This window comes from Odocoileus virginianus, chromosome 30 (genome assembly GCF_023699985.2).
Source record: "Odocoileus virginianus isolate 20LAN1187 ecotype Illinois chromosome 30, Ovbor_1.2, whole genome shotgun sequence".
Taxonomy (NCBI): domain Eukaryota; kingdom Metazoa; phylum Chordata; class Mammalia; order Artiodactyla; family Cervidae; genus Odocoileus; species Odocoileus virginianus.
This window is the reverse complement of record NC_069703.1, coordinates 26,161,173-26,171,196: the sequence shown is the minus strand read 5'-3', so window position 1 is coordinate 26,171,196 and position 10,024 is coordinate 26,161,173.

The window sequence follows — 10,024 nt, the reverse complement described above, 5'->3', positions numbered from 1 at the left end:
TCACAAAACTTAATGGCTTAAAACAACAACTATTTACTGCTTTTGAATCCATCGGTCAGCTGGGTGGTTCTTCTGATCTTGGCTAGGCCTGCTTGTGCATCTGTGGTCAACTGGCTGGTTGTATTGTTAAATCTATGTTCACATTCATGAACCCGACATATGGTGAGGCCAAACAAACCAGAAAGTTGGAGTTTGGAGCAGAGAAAAGTTTATTGCAAGGGCCCAGCTAGGGAAACAGATGGCTCATGCTCAAAAGACCCAAACTCCCCAAAGGTTTTTGGGGAGAGTTTTAAAGGCAAAACTTGGGGTGAGGGCTGCAGGGTATGTGACTTCCTTCTGACTGGTTGGTGGGTGACGTAACAGGGTGGTGTTCTAGGAATCTTTGGCTCAAGTTGAAGTTACCATCCTCCACCTGGGTGGGAGCCTTAGTTCCTGTAGAAACACTCAAAGATATATTGCTTTGTATGGCCCTCGAGGAGGAACTAGGACTCTGCTTTACTGATGCACTATTGTATTGTTTTAATATCTCTACCGCTTTTCCTTTGTTTTTGCATCCCCTAACCTCCCTAGTGAGTAACCATTTGAATCTGCTGTTTGGAACTCAGGGAAAATCCAGGAACTTGAAGACTTTGTCCTATAAATGAGAATCAGGGGACAGGCTTTTGTACCTGGGAGGGCCCTACAGGATTCTGCTTGGTTTCAGTTGGCTAAGGGCTAGTTGGTCCAGAATGGCCTCAGCAGGGAAAACTGGTCAACCACTTGTAAAAGAATGAAACTGGAACACTTTCTAATATCATACACAAAAATAAACTCAAAATGGATTAAAGATCTGAATGTAAGACCAGAAACTATAAAACTAGAGGAGAATATAGGCAAAACACTCTCTGACATAAATCACAGCAGGATCCTCTATGACCCACCTCCCAGAATATTGGAAATAAAAGCAAAAATAAACAAATGGGACCTAATTAAACTTAAAAGCTTTTGCACAACAAAGGAAACTATAAGCAAGGTGAAAAGACAGCCTTCAGAATGGGAGAAAATACTAGCAAACGAAGAAACAGACAAAGGATTAATCTCAAAAATATACAAGCAACTCCCGCAGCTCAATTCCAGAAAAATAAATGACCCAATCAAAAAATGGGCCAAAGAACTAAACAGACATTTCTCCAAAGAAGACATACAAATGGCTAACAACCACATGAAAAGATGCTCAACATCACTCATTATCAGAGAAACGCAAATCAAAACCACAATGAGGTACCATTACACGCCAGTCAGGATGGCTGCTATCCAAAAGTCTACAAGCAATAAATGCTGGAGAGGGTGTGGAGAAAAGGGAACCCTCTTACACTGTTGGTGGGAATGCAGACTAGTACAGCCACTATGGAGAACAGTGTGGAGATTCCTTAAAAAACTGGAAATAGAACTGCCATATGACCCAGCGATCCCACTCCTGGGCATACACACTGAGGAAACCAGATCTGAAAGAGACACGTGCACCCCAATGTTCATCGCAGCACTGTTTATAATAGCCAGGACATGGAAGCAACCTAGATGCCCATCAGCAGATGAATGGATAAGGAAGCTATGGTGCATATACACAATGGAATATTACTCAGCCATTAAAAAGAATTCATTTGAATCAGTTCTGATGAGATGGATGAAATTGGAGCCCATTATACAGATTGAAGTAAGCCAAAAAGATAAAGACCAATACAATATACTAACGCATATATATGGAATTTTAAAAGATGGTAATGATAACCCTATATGCAAAACAGAAAAAGAGACACAGATGTGCAGAACAGACTTTTGGACTCTGTGGGAGAAGGCAAGGGTGGGATGTTCTGAGAGAACAGCATTGAAACAAGTACACTATCAAGGGTGAAACAGATCACCAGCCCAGTTGGATGCATGAGACAAGTGCTCAGGCCTGGTGCACTGGGAAGACCCAGAGGAATGGTATGGGGAGGGAGGCGGGAGAGGGGACTGGGATGGGGAACACATATGGATCCATGGCTGATTCATGTCAATGTATGGCAAAAACCACTACAATATTGTAAAGTAATTAGCCTCCAACTAATAAAAAAAACCAAAAACAAAACCAGAATGGCCTCAGCAGATGACAGTTCTCTTCCATGTGTCTTACTCACCTTCCCAGAGAAGGCTAGCTCAGGCATGTTCTCAGGGTGGTGGCCCATGTGTGAGAAGGAGGGTCTGATTGTGCCAGGGAACAAGCAGAAGCAAAAATATGCAAACTTTTCAAGTCTCTGCTTTGTCAAGTTAGTGCTTATCCCTTAGAACAAAGGAAGTTACTTAACTAAGTCTAGAAATAGACCAGGAGGGCATTACTGCAGGGCATGCCTAGAGGGAGGCCAACCTGTACCCAGATGTAATGAGAAACAATCCAAAGCCAGAAAAAGGATCACTTTCTTATGCTTCTGAATGTGTGGGGACACAGGGAGGGGGCAGTGGAAATAGAAGCCAAGATAGGGAAACTGAGTCCTCCTAAAACGGAGTTCCCCTTGGGACTTTCCTGGTGGTCCAGTGGTTAAGAGTCCACCTGCCAATGCAGGAGACACAGGTTTATCCCTGGTCTGGAAAGATTCCACATGCTGCGGGGTAACTAAAATCCATGTGCCACAACTACTGAGCTCGCCCTCTAGAGCCCACAAGCTGCAAGTACGGAGACCGTGTGCCCTGGAGCCTGGGCTCTGCAACAGGAGAAGCCACTGCCGTGCACGGCCAATGCACAGCTAGAGACAGCGGCCTCTGCTCACTGCAACAAGAGAAAGCCTGTGCGTTACAGTGAAGCCCAGTGCAGCCAAAACTAAATTAAAAAAAAGGCAGAACACTGTGTTCCTCTTGGGATTGACCTCTCTATCCAAAATTTTATTCCCTTTGTGTTCCTTCAGGATTGAGAAATATCAAAGAAAAGGAGGGGACTGAAATTGAGCAGGACTCTCTGGGGCCCTTCCAGATCCCCTGTTCCTTGTTTATAGGAAAAGGCTGTTAGTCTCCCAGGCATTGCCTGAGTTCCAAAGAGCAAATTCAAGTAGATACCATTTGCAGAAGTAGAGGAAATGTACATTCCTACATTTGAGGAAATGCAGGAACAAAGGAAAGTCAGTCAAGAAACAATTGTTCAGAACTACCCTGCTGATACAGAGGATAGGAATTCGCCTGTCAATGCCAGAGACACAGGGTCAATCTCCGGTTGAACCTTCTGGTTGAAGCCAGAAGACTGATGATGGAAATTGCTGAAATACCCTGTTACCTTACCACCAACCAGTCAGAAGAAAGTCATGCACCCTGCAGCCATTGCCCCAAATGTTGCCTTTAAAAATCCTTTCCTGTGATGCCAGGTTCCATTTGAAATTTATTTACAACCTGCTTGGTGGAGAAGCTGTTGTCTTCAGAACCTTGGTGTAGTTGAACTGACAGTTACTGTGTTGTGACCAGGAGTTCACCACTAAAAGGGTCACCCATGTGCAAAGTCATGGAGGTTTTCTTTTTTTTGGTTATTAATGATTGTTGGCACATCCTATGCAATATATCTAAATTGAATTATGGTACCAGATAAAAGTTATAGATGGGAATGAAGCTTGTGTATCATCCATTATCATGTGTAATCAATAAAAGATTTAATACCCCCCCCCAAAAAAAAAAATCCTTCCCTGGAAAACCTTAAGGGAGTTCAAGTCTTTTCAGCATGAGTGGCTTGTATTCCTTGCTGGGCCTTTTCAGGAAACACTGTACTTACCTCCACTACATCCTGGGGTCAGTAAATTGGCTTTGCTTTTCAGTGGGTAAGTGGATGGACCTTTCCAGGTGGTGCAGAGGTAAAGAATCCAACTGCCAATGCAGGAGCTGTAGGAGATGTGGTTTCGATCCCTGGATTGGGAAGATCCCCTGGAGAAGGAAATGGGAACCCAGTCCAGTATTCTTGCCTGGAAAAATCCCATGGACAGAGAGCAGCCTGGTGGGCTACAATCCATGGGGTTGCAAAGAGTCAGACATGACTGAGCAACTGAACACGCATGAATGGGTGAGTCGCCAACTTCAGTTTGGTAACAGTAGCCAAATTAAAAATCTGGAAGTCCAAGTCCAAATCACGTGATCAAATAAGAAATCAGAGACAAAACTGAGGTGTGCCTCTATAAAGAGGGGTTAAAGAAGAAGAAAGGTTTAGAATGGGGACTTGGAGTGTACACAAGCCTGAGACATTTCACCCTGGCCCAAGGAGAATGTATTTGGAAGAATATGTTTGAAAGAAACCTTTGCATATTAAAGGGCATACAGGACATAAACTAGATAAAACTGTCACTACAAGATTCCAGCACCTACAGTGAGTAGAGGTTCTAAAATTTCTCCAGAAGGAAGTTTTATTTCTTATCTTGCTTTGAAGAAATAGTTGCTTCTATACAATTCTTATATATTCTTAAAAGTTTTAAAAATTTATTTATTGTCGACTATGCTGGGTCTTCATTGCTGCATGGGCTTTTTCTCCAGTTGCAGCAAGTAGGGGCTACTCTCTCGTTGTGGTACACAGGCTTCTCGTTGCCGTGGCTTCTCTTGTTGCAGAGCATGGGCTCTAGCTCCCAGGCTCTAGACCTCAGGATCAGTAGTTGTGGTGTACAGGCTTAGTTGGTCCAAGGCATATGGGATCCTCCTGCATCAGGGATCGAACCTGTGTCTCCCGCATTGGCGGGAGGGTTCTATACCACTAAGCCACCAGGGGCACATCTTACATATTCTTAATATGCTTGATCTCCAGCACAAATTTTCTTCAGAGCTAAGGCTGGGAAAACCATTTGCTTCTAAATGAATTGAGAAACTAATCATTGATAACCTAGTCACAAAATTTCTGTAACCCAGTGGCTTTCTTCTTTGTCTTAATTGCTAGAATGTTCAGAGTTGAGTTTTATCGTCCATTGATGGGAATTTTTAAGCCAGAATCTTTGGGCATAATTTTTCTACTCCTCTTATTTTTTCCCTTGTCTTCTGTCTTATATTTCATAATATGTGCAGCCTTATTGTGGGGCTTCCCTCATAGCTCAGTTGGCAAAGAAGCTGCCTACAGTGCAGAAGACTCCGGTTCGATTGCAGCCTTACTGTATCTCTGACATGTACAGAAAAGGCTTTGAGGAGCTTGCCCGTGGATCCCAGCTCCCATTTTGATTCCAAAATCTTTTGTGATTCTGGCTTCTGTGAGTGCTGTTTCTCAGAGAAACAAGAATATCATACTGTCCTCTGCTTTGGCAGGCCCCGCACAGAATCTCAGCTGAGGGAGTTTATATGCAGAAATAAGAAGCCAGGCTTCCTGAGCAAACATCTTGGCAGTACCAGAGACTTGTGGCTGTTCCCACATTTCAGAAGTGGGGTCAAGAGCCTGACAATGTCCTCATGACACTCCTCTCCAGTATTAAAGCTCCTTCCTGGGTCTTCCCCACCCCCACTGTGGTAGAGAGTTTGTCCATAGGTTATCAGATTTAGCAAATAAAAATACAGGATGCCCAGTTAAATATGAATTTTAGATAACTAATAAATAATATTTAGTATAATTATGTCCCAAAATATTGCATGGGATATACTTCTACTAAAAACCCTTCTTCTTTGTTTACCTGAGATTTAAGTTTAGCTGGGCACCCTGTATTTCTTTTCTGGCAATCCAAACATATCAAATAAACGGAAACAGAGTCACAGCATCTATACTCTCACATTCAAAGACTGTTTTGTTCCCTGCTGGCTTCTCTAGTGTCAGTTCAATTTATACAATGATATTCATTTACAAGGCATACAGTAGAGAATAGTTTTCTTAAGGCACCATTTCAAATGTTCTTTAAAAACCTAAATACTCTATAAATTTACTTTATTTTTTATCACAAACACATTCAAAAAGGGATTGAAACATATGATACCCATTTAGTGCTGTTGTTTTAGTTGCTAAGTCATGTCCAGCTGTTTTGACCCCATGGACTGTAGCCCACCAGGCTCCTCTGTCCATGGGATTTCCCAGAAATCCATGGGATTTTCCAGTATTCCCAAGAGTACTGGAGTGGGTTCCCATTTCCTTCTCCTGGGGATCTTCCTGACCTAGGGATTGAACCTGTGTCTCCTGCATTGGCAGGCAGATTCTCTACCACTGAGCCACCTGAGGAGCCCATCCATTTAGTATGCTGTTTGATTAAATCAGTCTTTTCCCCAAAGAATCCCACTATGGGTTGTTGTTCATCACTGTCATTGAAAGGGGTTTTGTATTTTGGAGATGTTTAAGAAGGCTAATGTTATAAAATCACAACTGGAATGCCTTTTATTTTTAAAACATGTATTCAGTCAAATTCATAATGTGGGCCATTCCATAGGATATTTGACCAGGTTTCTTCAAGAAGTCAATGGCCCAGAGCAAACAGAACTGGGAAGAGACTATTCTAGATTAAGAGTTAAGACAGGTATACGATTATGAATAGCCTAATACAATGACTAGAACTTGTTTGGATCTTGATATGTACAAACCAAGTTTTAAGAAGATGTATTTTAGCAAATGGGGGAAATTTGGCTTGAGATGGCATTAGGAACTATTATTAGTTTTAGCATGTATGGCCATGATATTCAGTTACGTAAGAAAATGTGCCCTTCCTTTTTTGACATTCATACTACAGTGTTAAGGGCTAAAATATCATGAAGTCTGGAAGTTGCTTTAGAAAGTTTAAATAGAGAGGGAGAGAGAGAGAACAGAAGAAATTAGTGTAGATTAATGATGATTGGTGAACTCTTGTGGTAAATTCGTGAAGTTTTGTTGTATTCTCTATTCTTGTGCACATTTTGAAAGTTTATACAACATAAAATTCAATCTAACTTGGGAAGATTACAAAAAAGACATAGAAAAAAGTTCTAAAGGACACAATACTTTTTCAACTTCTAAATCTTCTTACTAACTTTATTTACTATTTTGCTTCTAATTAGAAAAGTAGTATATATAAATATTATAAATAAATAAATGGCACAGCAAAGAGCAAAGAGAAGAAGAAAATACATGAAATCATATATTGATGATCTGAGAAGGAACAAAAGAGATCCCTTGAAGAAATAATTATAAGTTTTTTTTTCTGGTCTTTATATTATTGTTACACATACTTGCTTAAAGAAATAGTTTGGAGCTGGCTATTTGTCCAACAAATTTTCTTTTACTCCAGGATGGGTTCTATTCAATAACAAACAAATGGTTGGAGTTTGATAGAAATCCCAGATGTTGGATCATTTAAGCAGTGCTGCCTCCCCACTGTGAAAGTAAAAGTATTAGTCACTCAGTTGCGTCTGACTCTGCAACACCATGGACTATAGCCCGCCAGGCTCCTCTGTCTATGGAATTCTTCAGGCAAGAATACTGAAGTGGGCTGCTATTCTCTTTCCCAGGGGATCTTCCCAACCCAGGAATCAAATCTGGTCTCCCACATTGCAGGCAGATTCTTTATCATCTGTGCCACCAGGGAAGCCTCCCCACTGTGGCAACTGGAAATTTCCAAGGAGCCCAGAGCATTGGAAATAATCAATAAAAATGCTATCTTTCTACTTTTTCCTCTCTTCTTTAACTTTTCTACTGAAGTTTAGCTTCTGAGAAAAACAGTACCATAATTTAGCTGTTTTTTGCCTTTCCAGTAGAACGGAGTGGAAGCTCTCCTTTTATCCTTGTATTAGATAACTACTTGCTTATTTTAAATATGCAAAAATGGAATAGTTACCCACTTGGTTATCTTAAAGAAAGTATTAGCATGATTCTAATAGAAGGGTATCTGTATAATTCCAATATTAGGTGGGGCAAAATCTTTAGATATATGCCCATCAGCATTATGTTAGAACATATGGCCACATGTGGCTATAAACTAGGGGATAATGTCTTCCCTGAGCCAAATGCTGGTGGCTACTCTTGGTCGTCGGTCAGTTTGAACAAAGGGGAGCAGCATCACTACTTGTCACCATTAGTGTCCTACAATCCTGATGATGGAAGGGTGACCTGATACTAAAATCCAGGGGAGGGAGAGGAGATGAAGATGGCGGAACAGAAGGGTGTGGAGCTCACCTCCTCCCACAAATACATCAAAAATATATCTACATGTAGAAAAATTCTTGCAGAATACCTACTGAAAGCTCACAGAAGATCTCATACAACCAAAACTGCAAGAAAGATCATCACATAACTAGGTAGGATGAAGGGGAAAAAATGGAATGGGGATGGGACCTGTGCCCCTGGGAGGGAGTGGTGAAAGAGCAAAGGTCCTGTCTCTCCAGAAATGTCCTTCACCAGCTGAGAGATCAGCTGGGCCCCAACTTGAGATGCATGTCTGCTGGTGCACACAGGCGTGAGTCCTGAAACATGGGCTTCAGCAGATAGACGGGGAGAGAACTGGGGTAGGCTGAATGGAGACAGCCTGAAGGGGCTGGAGTGAGGTCCAAGCAACCTGGGGTGTACTCAGGACCTAGCCTGGGTCTGCCAGAGGGGCCTCACTGTTAACATGCACGCAAAGGGCAGGACAGGGCTTCCTAGTGCAGCCTCATTCTCGGTTTGAGGGTCACAAAGAGTCAGGCACAACTGAAGTGACTTCAGTTCAGTTCAGTTCAGTCACTCAGTCATGTCCAACTCTTTGCGACCCCATGAATCACAGCACGCCAGGCCTCCCTGTCCATCACCAGCTCCTGGAGTTTACTCACACTCATGCTCATTGAGTCAGTGATGCCATCCAGCCATCTCATCCTCTGTCGTCCCCTTCTCCCCCTGCCCCCAATCCCTCCCAGCATCAGGGTCTTTTCCAATGAGTCATCTCTTAAGGCACCAATGAATCTGTGCTTTTTGAGCACAGCGCCCGAGGGACGCCGGGACTGCCTGCCTGCATTCCCATAGTTAAGGTGGGGTTGCAGGCAATGCCATCAACAGTGTACTTTGTGAGTCCACACAACCGGCGACACCCAGTGAGCACCTCCTGGTGGACTGGCTCAGCAGAGGAATACTCAGTGGCTTCTCTCCCAGTGGAATTGCTCCTTTCCCACCTACCTTACACCCTAGCTGAGAAATGGATCTAGGCGCTTCTAGCCCCCAAACTGGGGAGAAAACTCTGCTGCAGACAGTGCTGTGATAACCACACAGCAAAGAGGAGGCCCTGATGAACATCCAACAGTCATCACAACACCAGTCACACCCCCTGTCAAGGGGATAATGGCCAGCACACATCGAGGAAAGACATGGCAGATATCCATATTAAAAACAGCACTTGCACTAAAAATATTAGACTTCTACAGGCTGCAAAGGGATGATCTCACATAAAAATAGCCCTTCATAAAAAAAGAAAAAGAAAAAAGAAAAAAATAGCCATTCATGACTGCAAAAAATAAATGTTTCTCCTAAACCCACATGTGTGGGCTCACTCAGTCATGTCTGACTCTGCAACCCCATAGACTATAGCCCACCAGGCTCCTTTGTGCATGGAATTCTCCAGACAAGAATACTGGAGTGGGTAGCCATTTCCTTCTCTGGGGATATTATCAACCCAGGATTGAACCTGCATCTCCTCCATTGGCAGGAGGATTCTTTATCACTGAGCCACCATAGAATCAGAGAAATATAAGTACAGTGAAGAAGCAGAGGAATAACTCTCGAACAGAAGATCAAGAGAATTCCCCTGAAAGAACAATGAAAGAGGCCCTTCCCATCTATCAGATCCAGAGTTCAAAAAGGAGGTGATTAAAATACTGAAGGAATTAAGAAAAGCTATTGACAGAAATGTTCAGTTCAGTTCAGTCGCTCAGTTGTGTCCGACTCTTTGTGACCCCATGAATCGCAGCATGCCAGGCCTCCCTGTCCATCACCAACTCCCGGAGTTTACTCAAACCCATGCCCATCGAGTCGGTGATGCCATCCAGCCATCTCATTCTCTGTCGTTCCCTTCTCCTCCTGCCCCCAATCCCTCCCAGCATCAGGGTCTTTTCCAATGAGCCAACTCTTCGCATGAGGTGGCCGAAGTATTGG